We start from the raw sequence: 19666 nt of genomic DNA, 5'->3' as shown, positions 1-19666 counted from the left end.
CGGAGTACGTAGCAATGGGCAGTAGAAACCAGTTTGATGTTTAGATAAAGGAACCAAATGACATCACAAGCTGACCTGTGGCATTAAAGCAATCAAGAGAGGTCCAGAACCAAGTGTGGACACAACGTATACATCTGGAAAAAAATAAGATCACTCACAAACTGAAACGTCTTCACAATGTGAAGAGAAGTGCATATGGCAAAAAAAACACTGGTTGGCACAAAAATAGGAAAGTCATTTCCTCAACATACAATCGTAAGGTACGTGGATCTGAAAACTTAAACCTCTGCATTTTCTATAGTTGCGTAGTTACCACTGCTATAAACCCCAACTTTTTCAGTATAAAAACTGTAATTGGAAATGGTCCGGTAAGTCACATACATTACAATATAAATACTGTGTAAGAAAAGATCTTAACCCCTTCGGTGCTCATGACGGAATGGTTCCGTCATGACCCACGGTTGAGCTGTGCTCATGACGGAACCATTCCGTCATGACCCCGCCCGCGCAAGATTCCGCCAGCACAGCGGCGGAATCTGCGCAGCATCGAAGGGGTTAAAAGGGGATATTTTTACAAAATATTTGAGATCAAAACTTCTCACTGATCACTCCCACATCATTGGTTTGCTAGATCAAAATATGAATAAAAAAAAGAATAATAAAAAGTGCAAAAAGATTATAAGGTGGCAACCACTGACTTAAACTGGATTACCAAGTTCAATTCAACATGGCCGCAAAACCAGTTGATATAAGAGACTGAGAACACTCCCTATTCCTCAGCTCCTATATCATTAAGCACCAAAATTTGAATGTTCAGTTTATGTTGCAACAAGCTGCATTAGAATTCTTGATGTCCTCTCTGAAAAAATGGAATACATCACTTCTCACACAGCTATTTATAAAAACGACAAAAACAAGTGCAGTATTGATTTTTGCAAAACAAATGGCAAAGCCAATATCTCTGGTACAAGTCATTATAGATGTCTCTGTTGTGTCAGAAGCAACTGCTTGAAATTCTTTAAAAGGCTGCAGTCCTTCAAGACTTTACTAGATGTTCCTCTTGTGGCAGAAGAAATGACTTACGAAAGACTCTCAAAGTTGCAGTATCTTAAGTCATTATTAGTTGTCGCTTGAGTAAGAAGCAACAGCTTGTGGTCCTTAATAAGGCTGCAATTCAACAAGACATAACTATACGACCTACTTGAGTCAGATCCAATTGCTTGAACACTTCACAAAGCTGTATCACCTCAAGTTGCTACTAGATGTCCCTTTCGAATCGGATCCACATGCTTCACATGTCCTTCACAAAGCTGAGAGGTGTGGTTCAACAAAAAATGCACATATACATGCTTGCTACTCTAATGATTTGTGCATTTTTTTTTTAAGGATAATTATATATGCCAAATTTGGCTTCTGTTTATTCATAGTTGCAATATTGGCTCAATGTCATGATTAATATTGAACACTTGTGATGACAACCTAAAACCCATAGATAACAGCAGTTACTGGGAAAATATATATGCCTTTAACCTTATTCCGATCAACCTGTTTTTCGACTTGCACTATACACGTGTGCCACAAAATTATAGCTGCTTACGATAAAGTCAGCCTAGGACACTGAATTGTACTGACGTACTGACCTATGATGTTCGCTGTGTTGGAAAAAAGCATAACAAACAAATGTTAATGTAAGAGAGTTTGTAAAGTGTGCTTATACCCAAATAGACATCTTGGCCCTAGCGGCAAGAGCCCTAAGCATTGTCAATAATCAAATAAAAAAGCTATCCAGTCCTTTAAGGAGTAGAGGCCAATTGGTCTAAAGAAAATGCGTGTTTTAGATTCTTCTTAAATTTCAAAAGGTATAATTGAGCTCATCGGTGTTTTGGCAGTAAATTCCACCATTTTGCTGCCGGATAGGTAAAGCTCCTTCCACCCCAGTGGGCTTTTCTTATTCTGGGTAATTGTAAATTATTGGCAGTACTAGATCGTATGGTAGGGGGGGGGGGGGTGGGGGTGGGGGGAACCAGTTAAACATTTTCCGCAAGAAGAATGGACCATCTTGATGTAGTCTCTTATGAACACAAAAGAGCGGTTTGAATTGAATGTGCTCACAAATTGGAAGCCAGTGAAGTTCCATGATGGCATTGGAAACTGAGCAGAATTTTGGTAGATCCAGCAGAACTTTCGCTGTTGCGTTTTGCAGAGTCTGTTATTTGTTAGGAAGACTTGCTTGTCATCCTATAGATAGTGTTACAAAAATCAATTTCTGATATTACCAAGGCAATGTTTACTGCTTTTCTATACTCTAAAAATTATAAAATCTTTAAGATTTGAAGAAGCAGGAAGAGGTCACCGGATTTGAATGTTCTAGGAAGGTTAATCTATTGTCAAAAATGACACCCAGATTTCTTGCCTTCTGAACTGGAATTGGTAGCAAACCAAGATTAGATAGACACCAGGTGGAGTTCCAAAAGGTATTGTTGTCGCCAAACATTAGGACCTTCGTTTTATCGGAGTTAAGCTTAAGAGAGTTCTGTTGCATCCACAGTGCAAGCTTCTCTTTTGGGTTAAATGAGACTGCTACAACTAACTGTGTATCATTGGCATATGAACAGGCCAAAAAAAACATATGCTCTGATCAACTGAATAAGCGGGGTGATGTACGCATTAAAAAGAGTTGGGCTTAAAGAGGACCCTTACAGGTCCCCAAAGGGAAGTTTAAAAGGAGTGGAGGTATATCCTTCAAGCATGACTGCTTGCTCGCAATTGGTAAGAAAAGAGGAGATCAATTTGAGAGCCGCTCCTTTTATGCCTATTTTCTCAAGACGATTAATTAATGCGAGGTGGCCCACTGTAGCGAATGTGGCTGATACGTTTAATACAAGAAGACAATAGATGATTTTTTAATAAAAGGTAAGATGGATGCTTTTTTCCATGTCAGGAAAAAAAGCGAATTCAGCATCTTATTTATGATACTGATAAGGTGGGGAGCGATTGTATCTGAGACAGGATATAACACTAAAATGAGAAAATGAGGATAAAACCGGAGAAGAAACAGAACAATTTTTTGTCTGAAATTTCAATATCCATGATAGTACCTGGAATATGACCTTAACTGATGGGTTGACACTGGAAGTCTTGAAAAATAGTAGTAACTGTACTAAAGATGAAACTAGCTACTTGGTCACTAAATTCTTGACTAGGTTTGACCTTGTTTGGATCTTCAAAGGTTGAGAGGACTTGCTAGCTGCTTTAATTTGGTATGTGAAGAAATTTGTTTTGGGTACTTTTATCAGCCTTTCATATTCCTTTATAAGATTTTTATATTTGAATATATCCTCTTGACTATATTGCATTCTCCATATCGTTTCCTGGTGCCTACATTTTTTCTTAGGGTCTCCAAGGTCTTGTGAGTACCATGGGGCGGAAGGAATTTTCCGAAAAGTTATGCTACTTTTTCGGGGGGCTAGCTGAGAAACCCCATTGTTTATCCATGAATCAAATATAATTGAAGCTTGTTCTAATTTGTCATTAGCTGCTGGTAGTATTTTTTTTTAAATAAATGATCACATTTAGATGTGTAATTTTTTTTCCATGCCCCTTTATTACTCACCACTTAGGTTTTGGCTTGGTCGGTAAGAGAAGTAGGGATATTAAGTTTACACAGAATAACCGTCCAGATCAAAGGTAGCAGTTTATCAATTTTAATGTTTGACTGACTGGAGAAAATACCATCCGATCTAGGGCCAGCAGTCGGACTCTGCTGTTGAACTAATTGTTTAAAGTCGAAACTGACTAGATTATCTAGTAGCAAGTCTGTATTTTTATCCTCAAAACATTCTAAGTGAAAAAGGTTATTACCTAGAAAGGTAAAGGTGGGATAGTAACTACATGCTTCCATAAAGCCCAATAAAGTTTGTAGAAATGCGGGGGGCGCTAGAGAGCCCGCTACAAAATGGACGTACTCTAGCGCTGCTCTGACGGCTGAAGTGGCAATTTGGAGGAAAAAATAAATAAATTATAAAATAAATCTGCAAATATACCGACCACAGCCGAGCCAAGGCTGAAGATTCAGCATTCGGAACCCATGCGGAGCACATCGGTGTAATTCTGGCCAGCTAACGCTGCCTCCTTCACGAGAACGTCCAGCTTGTAGCTCTGCAGCGAGACAAACTGAGAAAAGGGCGGCAAGCAACGATACGGATTGGCGATAAACCTCACTTGGAATGCAGCTGGCCCTGCACAACTACAAACGATAATCACAGTCTGGCATGTTGTAAGCGCCAATCGCGCTGTGAGACTGACCGCACAAGACCAGCAAGGCTGTGGCACGTACCGGCATGCAACGGTGACTAAGATGGCGGCTTGCGGAGGGATAGCTGATTGATGCACGCCGACACATTGCACCTAAAGGTACGATCGGCACGGTGACCCTGCCAGACCCACATTCCCTAAAACTGCACATCAGAACTACCTGCAGGTATCCCGATCTACGCTGCGAGGTGGCAATCTCACACATCAGATGGTAGGCGGCTGCGTGGTGCCTGAACGTACACGGAGCTCCAGAGAGATGCGTGATGTGCACAGTGGCTTGCAACTGCTGATAAAGTAAGCGGAACTGACACTAGCGGCACTGTGAAACACATCGGTAAGAGAGCTGCGCGATCTCGCCGAACAGCGCCATACTGGAGATGTGGAGGGGGGAGCCGAATATATAAAAACGCCATGCCAGCGACTTCTGATATCGCACCTGTGGCATACTGGGAATTTTAGCTGGGCCGTCAGCTGCACCACAGCGCACGACTCCTGGACGTCAGAGCTCGAACACCATGCCAGATTATATCCTTGCTGCGCCACATTGAACATAGAGAGTCACTAAAAACGCTCTAGAAAAACAGACTATCGTGTGACAAAACAACGTGGCTGTATACCACATCCTGCTCCATGCAAGATCACTGGACCCTCCGCAGTCTCGTGCCGGTGTCCTCCTTCACCCCTTGCTCTCCCCAGCACCAATCTTTCACGGACCTGGACGAAGTGTGAGCTATCAGCATAGAATTCAAGAACCTGCTGTTTTGGAAGGCCAGCACTCGCAGCTACGAAGTACGTACTTGAGAATGGGAAAACCTAACAAACAGCAAGCTAAATTACCATTTGAACATCGAAGTACCACCCCCCCCCCCGGACTCCCAGGCGCAGCGGCAGACGCAGATCGAGAGACGAGCCCAGACCCGGACGTCAAAATGGAAGCGGCCCTCCATGCCATATAGCAAAGTTTACAGGCCATCGATGGAAAAATATACACACTAACCATCCGGATGGACCACATCTCTGCCTGACTTGATAAGCAAGGGGAACGGCTAGAGGAGGCCGAGCAGAGGATATCGGCGGTCGAGGATGAATCGCACACAACCACATCTAAATGGGACGACATGGCAAAGCTACTGGAGATCATAAAAGCGAAGAACGAGGATTTGGAATCTAGATCCCGATGCAACAACCTACGTATTGCAGGCGTGCCGGAGAGCACAAACAATGAATATGCTACTTACCAGTATGCATCTGTTCTTGGCATGTAGGGCTGCTGACATTCATATCTGTGCATAGATCGCCGCCTAGTGTTGGGTCCGGATGATTGCACATTGTTGTCCTGGAAGAGTCTTCGAAGTATCACGAGATAGGTGGCTCCTCCCCTGGACTACAGTGCGCATGGGCATCCTCTCCATCCTCAGATTGTTTTTCGCCATTGTGGCAGTGATGGAGTAGATACAGGAAGTGATGACCATGCTATACAGTAATTCTGAGAGCTGCAGCTGCTACAGGCGCCGGGGAGGAGGGTGGGCGATATGAATGTCAGCAGCCCTACATGCCAAGAACAGATGTATACTGGTAAGTAGCATATTCAGTTTGAGGCATATGGGCTGCTGAATTCATATCTGTGCATAGAATACATAGCAGTACCTCCTATTAGCGGCAGCTACCAGTGCCAACTGCAGCAGTCTGAAAAAGAGTTTTGAGAACAGCCTGTCCTACAGCTGCCTGCTGTTTTGAGTGTACATCTACACAGTAGTGTTTGGTAAATGTATGTATAGTGGACCATGTGGCTGCTCTACATATTTCCTGTAAAGGAATGTTTCCCAGGAAAGCCATGGACGCCCCTAACTTTCGTGTTGAGTGGGCTCGTGGGGGAATCGTTAATGTGCGTTTAGCTTTTTGATAACAAATTTGGATACATTTAACGATCCATCTGGCTATACCTGCTTTGGAAATGGCGTTGCCCTTGTGTTGTGGAGAGAAGGCAACGAAGAGTTGTTTTGTCTTCCTAAAGTTTTTAGTTCTGTCAATATAGTACATGAGGGCCCTCTTTACATCTAGTGTGTGGAGCATTCTCTCAGCGACATTTTGTGGGTTTTGAAAGAAAACAGGCAGTTCAATGGTTTGGTTCATGTGGAACTGCGATATTACTTTAGGCATGAATTTGGGGTTGGTACGTAGTAAGACCCGGTTTGCGTGAACCTGTATGAATGGCTCCTGAATGGTTAGTGCCTGGAGTTCACTAACTCTCCGTAAGGAAGTGATGGCAACCAGGAAAGCCACTTTCCAGGTGAGGAATTGAATCTCACATGAATGGAGAGGTTCAAAGGGCGGACCCATTAATCTGGTGAGGACCAAGTTGAGGTTCCACACCGGTGCTGGGGGGTGCCTTGGGGGAATCACTCGTTTAAGTCCTTCCAAGAAGGCTTTGATGGCAGGCACTCTGAATAAAGAGAGGTGCTGCCTGTTTTGGAGATAGGCTGCTATTGCGGTTAAATGGATACGTATTGAGGTGTATGCCAGATTGCATTGGTATAGGTGTAATAGATAGCAGATTATGTTCTGAATAGATGCGTCTAGCGGGTTAATGTGATTGTTGTTGCAATAAATGACAAACCTCTTCCATTTAGCTGCATAGCAAGCTCTGGTAGTGGGTCTCCTGGCCTCCTTGATGATCTCCATACAGTCAGGTGGCAGGTTTAGGTAGCCAAACTCTAGGACTTCAGGAGCCATATTGCCAGGTTCAGCTGTTGCGGATCTGGGTGCTGAATTTCTCCATGGTTCTGCGTCAAAAGCGCGGGTTTGATCCGCAGCCTTTGATGCGGCACCACGGAAAGTTCCAGAAAGGTGGTGTACCATGGCTGGCGCGCCCACGTTGGAGCAACCAGGATGAGTGTCAGTGAGTGCTGTCGCAGTTTGCGTGCCACCAGCGGTATCAATGGCGCTGGGGGAAAAGCGTACGCAAATCTGCCGGACCAGTTCATCCATATCGCATTGCCCTGCGACTGTGGATGTGGGAACCTGGCGGCAAAGCTTTGGCATTTTGCGTTTTCGTTTGTGGCGAATAGGTCTATCTCTGGATGACCCCACTGCTGGAAGTACGGTTGGAGTACTGATGGGTGTAGCTCCCACTCGTGCATCTGGTGGCTGTGTCTGCTGAGCAGATCTGCCATCTGGTTGTCCTTGCCGGGGAGGTGTTCCGCCATGAGGAATATGTTCCTTTGAATGGCCCACTTCCACATGCTCTGACCCAGATGAGACAACTGTGGAGAGTGTGTTCCTCCCTGCTTCTGTATGTAGTACATGGCAGTCATGTTGTCCGTCCGGATCAACACGACCTTGTTGCACAGGTGTACTTTGAATGCCTTCATGGCTAGGAAGATTGCCATCAGTTCCAGAAGGTTGATGTGCATCTTCTTTTGTTGTGTAGTCCATAGTCCCTTCACTGTGTAATTGAGTACATGAGCTCCCCATCCTTGGAGAGACGCGTCCGCTGTCAGTGTGATTTGTGGAACAGGCTCTTGGAACGGTCGACCTTTGCAAAGGTTTTGTGGATTCCACCAATGCAGAGAGTTGTATGCCCGACCGCTCACCAACACTAGGTCTTTTAGTTGCCCGTGAGCCTGATTCCATTGACGTGCTAAGCACTCCTGAAGCGGGCGCATATGTAGTCTCGCGTGTGGGACTATGAAAATGCAGGAGGCCATCATGCCTATCAACTGCATGAACACTCGCGCCGGAAGGGAGTGTTGAGGTTTGAATTTCGAGATCAGCAGTTGCATGCTGTTGATTCTCACTAAAGTTGGCTGAGCTGTGGCAGCCAGAGTGTTGATTGTCGCGCCTAAGTACTGTTGTACGTGCGCAGGTTGGAGACTTGATTTTGGGTAATTTAGTGAGAAGCCCAGATCGTGAAGAAGGTGAATGGTGTGGGACATGTGGGTGGCACATTGTTGTGCTGACTTGGCCTGAACTAGCCAGTCGTCCAGATAAGGGAAGACGTGAATGTTTTGTCTTCGCAGATATGCGGCCACTGTTGCCAGGCACTTGGTAAAGACCCTTGGTGCTGTTGTTACTCCGAAGGGGAGAACTTTGAACTGATAGTGATTCCCTTGAATAGTGAATCTGAGGTATTTCCTGTGTGAAGGGTGTACTGGTATGTGGAAGTATGCATCCTTCAGGTCTAGCGTAGCTAGGAAATCCCCCTGACTGAGTAGTGGGAGAACCTGCTGGAGGGTGAGCATATGGAAATGCTCCGATAGTATATATAGGTTTAGGGGGTCGCAGGTCTAGGATAGGTCTGAGCGAGCCGTCCTTTTTTGGGATTAAGAAGTACAGAGAGTACACCCCTGTGCCCTGCTGGGCGATGGGCACTACTTCTATGGCCCCTTTTGCGAGCATAGCAAGCACTTCTTGCTGGAGTATATCCAAGTGTTCGGCTGACATAGGACGGTGCTTTGGTGGTATGTTGGGTGGAGTGGAAGTTAGTGCCAGACAGTACCCATGTTGGATGATGTCCCTGACCCACCTGTCCGTGGTGATGTTCTTCCATGCGGACAGGAACAGCTGGAGTCGTCCCCCGACAGGTGTTAAGTGGTCGGGGGGTAAGGAGAGGGTGTCACTGTTTGTTCTTTGGGGAGGACCTGGTGTTGCCATAGCCACGTCCCCTGCCCTTGGTGCTGGATCCACGATATCCACCCCTGTTGTTTTTGTCGTAGGTGCTTTGTGTGCCACCTTTAGTATACTGTTGTTGAGACCCCTGACCCCTTGACGTTCCCCTATTTCCGGTGCGACGAAAGGAGCCACTACGAAATTGTTGTGTTTGTAGAGCCCCCATAGATTTCGCAGTGTCTGTGTCTTTCTTTATTTTCTCTAGGGTAGTGTCAACGTCTGGGCCAAATAAGAATTCTGTGTTAACCGGTAAGTTCAGGATATTGTTTTGGATCTCGGGTTTGAAGCCTGAGATGCGTAACCAGGCATGGCGTCGCAGCATGACACTTGTGTTTATTGCCCTGGCCGCTGTGTCAGCTGCGTCTAGGGCGCATTTTATGGATGCATTAGTGAGGAGTTGTCCTTCTCTAATGAGGAGTTCCGCTGACTCTTTGTACTCCTCTGGTAGATGTTGGAGCAGTGACTCCAGCGTGTCATAATGTGACCTGTCATAACGTGCCAGGAGTGCCTGTGTATTGGCAATGCGCAGGATATTCGCTGCTTGCGCTGCAATGCATTTGCCCGATGTTTCAAGTACTTTTGACTCTTTGTCTGGGGGAGGAGCATCACCAGTTGTCTGAGTGGGCTCTTTTGCGAGCGTTGGCAACCACCATAGAGTCTAATGGCAACTGACCCCTAATGTATTTAGGGTCACCGGGTGCAGGCTTATATTTCTTTTCAATCCTGGGGTTTAACACCCGGGCTCTTGTGGTGTCCTTAAAAATGTCTTTGGCAGGTTTCAGAACCCCTTTTAGCATGGGCAGAGTTTTGACAGTCCTTTCTGAAGATGCGAAAGTGTCAAGCAGGAAGTCCTCCTCAATGGCGTCAGAATGTAGCTCCACCCCATGATGAGCAGCAGCCCGTTCGATGAGGGCATTAAATGCGGCCGTGTCCTCTGTAGGAGATGTTTTGATGTTGTAGAGTTGCGCATCCTGAGTATGTGGCGCGATACTTAGGTCTGTGGGGTCATCCCACGCCTGGTCAGGGTCTTGTAGTGGATCTACGTCCCCGGGGTAGATGGTATCCTCCCCACCATATTCCTGCATCGGGTCCGATTCGGAAGGGGTAGGAAAAAAGGACTGCGGATCTAAGTGGAGGGGATGGAAGTGTTCTTGTAGCACTGGTTCCTGCTCCGCCGGCAGCTTGCGTTTAAGAGGAATTTTGTATGGCACCTCTTCCCTGACTGGCGTTATTTTGCGCTTGTGGAGCATTAACCTGCCAGTGTTGGCGTCGATAAATTGTGGCCCCGAAGAATCTTGTTCTGTTAGGCCAGTGGTGGTGGACTGTGTGTGGAGGACACGTGTCCGAATCTGAAATAGTTTCGGTGCCGATGTCGGTGGCAGCCCAAATGTAATGTTGGTGGGCTCCGAGTGCACTCTACAGGGTGAGGTAGTTTCGGGACCCGAGGTAGAGTGGAGGGCTACCCGGTCACGGATGCGTTGTAGAGATGCAGAGACCTGCTGCACAGCAAACTGAGACGGTGGTTTGGTGGGCACCTTGGTAGTAGACGTCGAGGCCGACCCCGACTTTTTTGTCGGAAGGGGGTCACTGGTCTGAAGGGATGCATCGACAGTCGACGTAGTCGAGGACTTATTCGGCATTGGTGCTTTAGGCGTTGACGTAGCCGAGGCGGCCATCTTGACTGCGGAGGTTACGGCCTTCGGTGTCGGCGCCGAAGGTCTCGGTGCCTTGAAAGAGAAATGAACAATCAGCTTACTGCCTTTATTAACAAAAACGGATTCCTTGATTCCACTCAATTCGGCTTTCGCTCTGAACATAGTACAGAGCTTGCACTGATTAAGTCCACGGAGGAGATCAGAGAAGTACTGGATCAGGGTGGTGCAGCAATTCTGATCATGTTGGACCTATCGGCGGCTTTCGAAACGGTCCACCATGAGGTACTGTTGGACCGTTTGGATGGAAAGGGAGTCACCGGTAAGGCCCTTGCTCTCTTAAGATCTTTCCTTACAGACAGAACTCAAACAGTGGATACGAGTACTGATCGTTCTAAACCTTTTTCCCTGCCCTGTGGGGTTCCGCAGGGATCAGCGCTCAGCCCCACGCCTTTTAATGTATATGTCTCTCCCCTGGCAGCCCTTATCCGCTCTTTTGGCTTTCAATTGACCTCTTATGCCGATGACACTCAAATAGTGTTATCTATTCAAAAAGGCAAAGAGGCGGAGACTGGTCAAAACTGCCTTAACTGTATGCAGGCCATTGCGGGCTGGATGTCTGCAAATTGCCTTAAGTTGAACGCAGGGAAGACTGAGGTGATTATTTTTGGTAATCCCTCAAATCTCTGGTCAACCAATTGGTGGCCAGATTCCCTGAGTGCCCCCCCAGTCCCAACCGGTAAGGCCAAAATTCTGGGTGTCATGATGGATTCCAGATTGTCTTTTGCTGATCAGATAGGCAAGGTGGTCTCATCCTGTTTTTTTATACTCAGGATCCTGAGGAAAATTAAACGTTTCCTCTCTGGCGACAATTTTAGGACAGTAGTAACAACGCTGATTATGTCTCGCCTCGATTATTGTAATGCCTTATATCTTAACATTCACAAAAGGCAACTAAATCGATTACAAATAGTTCAAAATGCTGCTGCCAGAATCCTTCTGGGCCTCCCCAAGTTTGTCTCTGTAAGAAAGGAGCTTCGGGACCTTCATTGGTTGCCTATGAAACAGCGAATAGATTTCAAAGCTCTATGCCTGGTCTTTAAAACCCTAGAGGGACGTGGCCCGGCCTTTATGAGTAAACACCTTCAATGGTACACCCCCTCTAGGGTCCTTCGCTCGACCAAGGCAATGTTGATAAAAGTCCCACGTGTTAAAACTGCCAACTGGGGTGGCAGGAGTTTCTTTTGCTGTGCTGCAAGGGCCTGGAATGGCCTCCCTTTGCAACTTAGATCAGCAGCCGGACTTTTAGAATTTAGGAGGGGCCTAAAAACTTGGCTTTTTTCCTAAATTAATTCTTTTCTTATATAACCTAATTTTTTCTGACCAGTAGGCAATGCATTCAGCGCCAGGACACCTAACGGTAACAGTGCGCTTTACAAGTCACATTAACATAACATAACATTGTGGTGCCCGAGGGCGCGCTTCTTCTGTGCGTCGACCGCGTCTGCTGCGGTGAGCTCGGCGCCGAAGTCTCTCTGTACGCGGTCGGAGCCGACGACTTTTTTCGGCGTCGGGGCAGTGGATTGTTTCGACGCCTTTGATCCGACCACCACCAGTTTCACTTTCGATTTTGAAGGGACTGGAGCGATGGATGTGTTTGGGTTTAACAACCCGGTCGTCTTTGGTAATAGTGGCTCTTGTCGAGTGTTCGAGGCCGGGCCGGAAGGCGGGGCCGAGGAACCATGTATTAGATCTTGGGTAAGGCCCGAAGGCGATCCCTCGACTGGAGCCTGATGACGATGTACAGTTTCGGCCTCCGTTTCGACGGATTGGCCTAGCTCTTCGGGAGAGCTGTCTTCTTCGGCCCCATAGGCTTCGTCGAAGTCCCCTACCTCGTCGACGGCTTCTTCACGTCGAAAGATCACTTCGTCATCGTTGTCCGATTGGGAACCATGTTCTGAAGCGGGGCTAGAGACTATTTCTTCCACGCTCTCGGCGTCCTCGTCGCTGAATATATTGGTGGGTGCGGGCGCTGCCTGCTGCGCCTCGAGCCTCGCTGCCCGTCGGTTCCGCAGAGTCTTCTTGGATCGGAACCGTGCACAGGCCATGCATTTCGATTCGTCGTGATCCGGCGAGAGACATTTATTACAGACTGGGTGGACGTCGATATGAGGGTACTTGGCGTGGCACAACGGACACCTCTTGAACGGAGTCCTCGCTTCCATCGTCAATCGAGCGTCGAAGTTTGGACCAATTCGGTACGAAAGTTGGAAGGGGGTGTGGAGCACTAGAGCTAGTAGTCGACACCGAACGGTAACTGTACCGACGAAAACTATAGGCCTTTTGGCCTAAAACTAAGTATTCCGAAGTTGAGCTAAGATAGTTGCATCCGAACCCAATGGCGGAAAAAAACAATCTGGGGATGGAGAGGATGCCCATGCGCACTGTGGTCCAGGGGAGTAGTCACCTATCTCAGGATACTTCGAAGACTCTTCCAGGACAACAATGTGCAATCATCCGGACCCAACACTAGGCGGCAATCTATGCACAGATATGAATTCAGCAGCCCACATGCCTCGAACTAGTAAGCTCGAAGACTACGTGGAGAAAATGTTGAAGGACATGTTCGGGGCGGAGCAGTTCTCACCGATGCTTATTGTAGAAAGGGCGCATGGGACTCTCGCACCAAAACCACCACCGGGCGCCCCGCCGCAACCGATAGTAGCTCGAATTTTGAAGTACAGAGACCGCGACACAGCCCTCAGACTAGCACGGGAGAAACAACCATTGATGTACAACGGCTGCGAGGTGGCCTTCTACCGTGAATTTACATTGCCTGTCCAGTTGGCTCGTAGGGAGTTCGGCCCGGTGAAGAAGCTGCGAGACCTGAATATCCCCTACGCTATGCTCTACCCAGCCAGGCTCCGCATAACCCACGTGGGTAAAACTCATGTCTTGCCGACACCCCAAGCGGCACAGGAATTTGTCAAGCACCTCCGTCAACAGACTGCAAGAGATAAAGGACATGCCACACGACTGGATTCAGAGTAATGTTACGCAAATGTAGCTCTTGGTGAACAGTTTGCTTCTATGATGGACATCTACGATTGGTGCCAAGATTGACAATTGAAATGGGGTAAGATACCACTTTCTGCATAAAGTCTACAGCTGTATGATCTACCCTGTCTGGACTATTGAAATGTTATGGGCATGGAACAAATATGCCTCCTTAAAATAGGATCGAACCTGATATTTGACTATTGCCTCTGGATCTCTATACCAGATAAAAGCTGTCAGGTATATTACTAATGCATAATATTTTTATATCCCTCTTTTAAGCATCACACCAATTATGCATCTTTGTCGCTCCGGCCCCATCTGTACGCGGATGGAACACCGAGCACCTAGTCGCCCCCTATCGGGTAAACCCCACTGAAATTCTGTTAACACTTCTCGGGTAAGTTTGGGAAATGTCTTTGGCTTAATTGGGATGCTAAAGTGGGTGGGGGGAGAGTTGGGTTTTAGGTTATATTTTACCAGCCATCTACAATGTTATCATCATGCAGCACACTTGTACAGATGCACACCACTCGCTACTGGAGGATGGCGATCCGTATATAAATTGCCGAGACAAATTTCCCGCTGCTCGCTAGCCTGCTGTTCATTGAGTTTACGCTCTTTGCCCTGATGATTTCGTAGCCTCCTTGGGACTGACAACAAGTTTCTCATTACCGACTTTATTGCCTGATGTGATAGTCCCTACGTTAAGCTCGTATTCTGGACACCGACTACCCCCCTCTTTTCGGTTAGGACCCTATCTTGATTCTGATTGATATATATCTCAGGTTATCGACCGCTCTTGGGGCCCAGTTAACAGGCTGTGGAAAAGCGTTTTTTCTATCCCTTAGAAAGAATCAGACTCTTAGGTGTGCTTGTTCCACAATACCTGTCCATCCTTGCCCTGATGAAGGTGTAGCCCCGGTGGGGGCCTGACACCGAAACGCGCGTTGGCGCTTTTTAGGTTACTGGGTAGTTGGAACCCCACTACCCATACTTCGTGGATGTTAACTGCCAATTTGTTACTCAACCATCCTATGGCAGTCTTACTATCTTGATGTGCTTTTATTTATGTGTACCAAATTTGTGTGTTGTTGTAAATAGGATGATGCCATTGTGGAATGTGTTAGTATGATTGTGAATGAGATGTGTGGGACTGAGTTAATGCGAACCTTGAAATGTTATTTTATTAACCTAACTAAATGATGCTTATCATACTGAAAAATAAATAAATTTGAGTGATTAGACAACATTTTTGTTTTTTGAATCGTGTCCTGGTTTGCTACGGTGTGTGGTTACTAATTTTCGGACCCTTTTCAGGGCCTTTTTTGAATAACCCTGGCAGGTATCTCTTCTTATTGGTTGTCCTTATTTCCCCTGCTTTACCTGCCACTATCATTTATAAGGGGTCCCCCTTTTTAGTGGTTGCACACCACTCCATGACCATGTTGGCGATGTTCTGTGAGGTTACTCTGGTTACCATTTTGCACTACATCTATGCCCGAACATACGCCCGTAATGCACAAGGCCGATAATCCCGCACCACTGAGATTAATCACGTGGAATGTACGTGGCCTGAACAACCCCTGTATGATTAGACAGGTATTTGCCGATCTAGACAGGCATCACATAAATATTCCTCTGCTGCAATAATCACATCTCGTTAAACACAAGGCTAACACACTGGGGAAAAAATGGGCGGAGTTGGTGGCTGTTTCCACATACTCCTCATATGCCAGAGGTGTAATAACGTTAATAGCCAAAAGGGACACACTTTATACAGGAACAAACGCTAATAGATGATAATGTGCGATATGTCATACTAAACTGGATCAAATTGCTATATACTAAACCAACTGCACATATAAAAGTGAACGGTCACGTCTCGGGAGTAATTAATATCCAAAGAGGCATGAGACAAGGCTGCCCGTTATCACAGTTATTATTCTCCATTGCGATAGAACCCTTAGCCTGTAAAATACGACAATGTTACGCGCACACTGCGCTGAGATTCCGTCTTCGCCCTATTGCCATCTCAATGTACGCGGATGATATGGTGCTCTATGTCCGTGACCCGAACACAAATCTGGCCCCTATCCTTAGAGAATATATCAAATTTGGTAGACATTCCGGCCTGCAGATAAATTGGGATAAATCTGCCATACGGACACTAACAGAAGCTACTCGTCCTCACCAGCTGGAATTTCCACTGGTGTGGCAGGCAGATCCCATTAAATACTTGGGCATCTGGATTCACCGTGATCCAGAAATTGTACTAAGAACAAATTACGGTACTGCCGTTGATAGAATTGAAACACAGATAAGCAGATGGATCACGCTCCATCTCTCATTGGCAGACCGAATATCCCTGATAAAAATGGTAATCCCCTCCAAATTATTGTATCTGTTTACAAACATCCCAATAACTTCCCCTACCCCAATATTCAACAGGCTGCAGACACTTCTTACAAAATTAATATGGGCAGGCAAACAAGCGGGGATAAGCTTACACATACTAACTTTACCATATGCCTCGGGTGGGTTTGTGGTCCCTAACTTATTTTTATATTATTTATGTGCCCAAGCACAATATGCCTACTATTGGCATCACCCAATTCGATATATGCCGCACATAGCGGTGGAAGATGGCGACGCCAACCCTATTAACTTAACCAATGTCCTGACGCATAGAAGACCACACTTAGCCAAGCAGGAGCTTAACACAATTCGCACCACGTCTAACAAATGGCTAAAACTTGGCCAAATGGCAAACAAACTTCTACTCTATGCCCCATGTACGAGCTTAGTGCAACACCACTCTCTGTCAGCCACTCCGGACAGAGGAAGCATGGAGCTACTGGAACAAGTGGGCATTACCCTGATGGGAGACCTCTATGTCAATGGATCCTTCATCACCCCTGAGGATCTGGCATATGTTTGCACCTAATTTATACTCTGCAATTCCGATAGTGGCATTGGGAATAATGTCACCGTCTATATCATGATGTAGTTGGTTATATTCGGTTTTTAAATTCCACTTTGGAATGCATTTTCCTCTTAATGTTTGTGTTTTGTATGCATTGGATTTTCATTGTATATAACTATTAGACACTATGAGCTGTAGATGTCTATCTTTTGATTATTGTCTCGTTTTGTTGCCTTAACGCTTCTTGGGTGCATACCCTCGTTTTTATGCTTTAAGCAGGATTGGCTCTGTTGCTTTTTTCAAATTTCAGGACATATTATATGAATTGACTCATCACTTCCTGTTTCTTTCCCCACCTCTTGCTTGACAGAATCGTGTACAGTGCTCTTATCAAGGAGGCACTTAGATTGCAATAAGGAGTAATCTGGAAGTACTACGCTAGTAATACTGCTCCCCTTGAGACTGATATATATTAACACAGACGATTGCTGAACTTTGGAGTGAATTCTCACCTTCACATATGGTATGTGTTTCCATAGGGGGGCTGTTACTTATTACCTGCCTTTGCCCTTTGGTAAAATAGTTGACTTATACATGTCAAGATAGGTCAAAAAGATACATTATTAGGACTTGTTTATATTATATATTATAATTTTTCTTTGACTCGATGATTTACCCAATAATGCAATACATTTTATCTTATCTACTGTATTCATGTATATGACCTCAGTTAGCTGTGCTAAGCGGGCTATTATGTAGGAAGGTATACATACATATGACCTTGTCCATATTGGGTGGTTTCAAATATTTAATACAAAAGACAATAATATTACTTCCGGATATGTTGGTCTTATCTTTTATTCTCCCTACGGGTACATTCGGGTCTCATATGTTATCCATGGGCCCAAGATAGTTTTCTGGATGTACATCCCTTTGCCAATGTGGACATACTTATGCCTCATTAAAATGGTGACACACAAGAATATGTACACGTGGAATTTTAATATACATTTGTGTGTATGTAATGTTTAGTGTCATGTTGATCATTTGTCATCAAGTTGTATATTCATTTATATATGTATTTGTGTAGATGTTGTATGGTTGCAATTGTATATTAATTGATTTTAATGTTGGTCCTGTGCTTTCTTTCTTTTTATGTTTTTTCCAATGTCCTTATATTTATGTTGTGTTTTTCTATACTTTTCCAGCCCTGACGAAGTTCAATTTGAACGAAACGCGTTGGCTGAGACTGTTCCTATACTATTGTTGGACAATTAAAATAAATACTTTTTCTAATCAAATAACGGACCACTGGGTGTGATATAAAAATAACAATCTGGTGGTGCACCGCGCCGACTTTTTCTTCAAATCTCATTGATCTGCTTGGCAGTTTGCATCTTTTAGCGGCGGATGCAGGAGCGTTTATGTGCACACCATCATTAACTATATTTTCAAACTACACCTTATGGGAACAAAGTAAGGAGGTGCGGCCTTTGGAGTCCGCCGTTAATTCCTTTTTCTCTAAAATATGTCAATAACCAATCCATGTTATTTAAATTCACCTACCATAGATTACAAGAAGCAATGAAGAAATTGTACCCTTCATACCCCACTGAGCCCCCTACACTTGACTCGCTGCAAGTACTCATAACCAGTCCAGATATTCACCATATGGTGGCTAAACTTTATAGGGCTATACAATCGGAGATTGGGCATGGTACGGTAACAGCTTGTGAAAAATGTAACACACTGCTAGATACACCACTTAGCGCAGACGACTGGCAGGCATATTGTGCACTAACGGATTTACTCACTCCCAACGGGAATTTACGTCTTTTCCATTACAAGTACCTACATCAGGCCTATCACACCCCATTAAAATTGTACACATACGGTTTACGAGACAATGCAAATTGTAAACGATGCGGACAGGACCAAGCTGATTTTGCTCATCTTGCCTGGGGTTGTGCACAGGTACAAACATATTGGACACCGGTGGTGGATCTACTGGGTAAGATTTTGAACTATAAACTAACTTGCACTCCGCAGTTGTGCCTATTGAGTCATGTATTACCATTAAAATCTGTAAAGAAAACATTTGCGGCCATAGCACTGCTCCTGGCGAAACGCAGACTGGCGATGCATTGGGACAGTAAAAAACCACCTGCTCTGAAACAATGGATAATTGGACTCTGTACACTGTAGAGATAACTTTTTCATATATGCAGAGGAACTACCCACATCTTCAAAGTCTTCTAACTTCTGGGAACCTCTCACTGTCTATCTGAATGGTCACCCTGATTTGATAACAACTGATGAATAGACTGCACTCGTGGTTTGCCTTCACAACATGGTTATATGGTTTGGATGATGAGATGTACAATGTATTGTCTGCACACTAACACTTATTGTGCAATCATTTACATGCTGGTAATGTCTGTTATTACTGTATTGTAATACTTAATGACAACTTAAAAAATATAAAAGTTTGTAGAAATGCGATACACAAGTAATCCATTAAAAATAAATGTATTTTGAATTTTTAGTGAGAAAAGTAAAGCCTCAGAATGTAGCTAAATGAGGGGTTTATATGTGGTTTTTATGCCACTCTGATAAATGATGGCTAAGCCCCCACCTCTCCTTTGGGGTCTAGCCAGTCTAATTAAGTTATATCCACTTGGTAGACAATTTATAAGATCTGTCAGATGATTCATCACCCCATGTTTCTGTCAGAAAGGCAATATCAGTACTGTACACAATAGGTAAAGACATTCGATGAAAGATCATTTCATTTACATGTATGCATTTTTACAATTAATTTATTTTTCTTGAGGCTGGCAAGACTACACATTTGAAGTTCCTCAAGTGGATACGAGATGTCCCACTCAAGTTAGATACAATAGCATGAAGCCTTTCACAAAGCTGCAACACTTTAGGTGATGGCCTTCTCGAATCATATCATACATGTTGAACTCTTCACAAAGCTGCATCTCCTCGAGTCAAACAACCACTAGATGTCACTCTCGAGTCAGCTGTAACTGCTTTAAAT

General features: G+C 45.1%; 1 protein-coding gene across 1 annotated transcript in view; it reads right to left on the bottom strand.

Moving 5' to 3' along the window:
* Window positions 1-19666, bottom strand: part of PRKRA (protein activator of interferon induced protein kinase EIF2AK2) — a 234644-nt gene that overhangs the window by 147364 nt on the left and 67614 nt on the right. The window lies entirely within an intron of this gene.

Source organism: Triturus cristatus, chromosome 3_1, assembly GCF_964204655.1.
Source record: "Triturus cristatus chromosome 3_1, aTriCri1.1, whole genome shotgun sequence".
In the NCBI taxonomy this organism is placed as follows: Eukaryota; Metazoa; Chordata; class Amphibia; order Caudata; family Salamandridae; genus Triturus; species Triturus cristatus.
The sequence above is the reverse complement of the archived record's forward strand: the minus strand, read 5'-3'. Positions and strand labels throughout refer to the sequence as shown.